General features: G+C 31.1%; 1 non-coding gene across 1 annotated transcript; it reads right to left on the reverse strand.

Moving 5' to 3' along the window:
• Nucleotides 1-908: 908 nt before the first annotated feature.
• Nucleotides 909-1,012, reverse strand: LOC112101308. Its single transcript, XR_002907434.1, has one exon. It is a non-coding gene; the product is annotated as a small nucleolar RNA R71 (small nucleolar RNA).
• Between the last annotated feature and the right edge of the window lie 419 nt (nt 1,013-1,431).

A 1,431-nucleotide genomic window follows, 5' to 3' on the forward strand; every position in this document is an offset into this window, starting at 1 on the left:
TCTACAATAGATTCGTGCATTTACGAGTTCAATAAAATTTACACAACAAGTTTTTGGCGCCATTACCGGGGAGGTAAGTTATTTTAATTCGTAAAATTAATTTTTGTGAATAATTTCTTTTATTTTTTTTCTTGTATTTTTTTTATTATTAAAAAAGAAAAAGAAAAAAAAGTGAATCTACATTTAAAGGTTAGTATTTCTTTTCTTTTTCTCTTCTTTAAAATTCTGTAATATAATTTTCAATTTATTTTTCTTTGTAATTTTTTTGTTTATTTTATTAATTTATTTTTAGTTAATTTATTTCACGTATTTATTTTTGTGTATTTTTATAGAAAGATTTTAACAGCGTGATAAGGTTAGTAACGTAATTTCTCATTCTTCTTTATTTTTATTTGTTTTGTTCCCATTTATTTTTGTGTTTCTTGCATGTATGGTCGTAGGTCATTATTACCTAATCTTGAACCTATAGACCTTGAACTAGAAAAATAGTTCGCACACACAAGCACGTTAAAAATAAATTTGGAATGGATTTACAAGCACCACAAGAGAGTCCATTTAAGGACTATTTTTGTCCCTTAGGTAATTTGAGCACATCATGTATAAGATACCCAAATGTAGCTGTTAGGAGCTTTGAACTAAAACCTAGTGTGCTAAATTGTCTCCCCACATTCTATGGCTTAGAAAATGAGGACCCATATAATCATCTGAATGATTTTCATGCTATTTGTCAAACATTTAAATATGAGATTTTTTCAGACGATGATGTTAAACTCAGATTATTCCCATTTTCTTTAAAGGATAGAGCTCGTTCATGGTTAAATACTTTGCCTGCTAATAGCATTACATCATGGGAACAAATGGTAACTAAATTTTTGAATAAATTTTTCCCAGTGCATAAAACTAATGCTATTCGCAGGAAAATTTCAGAGTTTACACAGAGAGAAGACGAGCAGTTTTTCGAAATATGGGAGCGATTGAATGGGCTACTCTTGAAGTGTCCACATCATGGGTACGAGAAATAGCACCAATGCCAATACTTTTTGGGGGGATTATTGCCGAATATGCAAGAATGGCTAATGGCAACAAGTGGAGGAGAGTGTTGAGTGTTAGAAAATGCATATTTATAAAGGAGAAAACCGTCATTTTACATTTCAAGTCTTACTAACAACCCTTACTTTTATGTATTTAACATTCTTGTGATTTAATTACGTGTGTTTTATTTTAATTAAGTAATTTATGTATTTTAGGGGCATTATAGTCATTTCACAATAAAGGAGAGATCAGACGGCAAAACGGACATCACTTTTGAACTCAGGACGGTCGAAAACCTTAGGAGGAGCATAAAAGGAAAAATGACACTATTCACATGTACGGTACTATTCACGTATACGGGACTGTATACGTTACTGTTCACGGCACTGTTCACATAGA

The sequence above is a fragment of the Citrus clementina genome, unplaced genomic scaffold (genome assembly GCF_000493195.1).
Source record: "Citrus clementina cultivar Clemenules unplaced genomic scaffold, Citrus_clementina_v1.0 scaffold_2, whole genome shotgun sequence".
Taxonomy (NCBI): domain Eukaryota; kingdom Viridiplantae; phylum Streptophyta; class Magnoliopsida; order Sapindales; family Rutaceae; genus Citrus; species Citrus x clementina.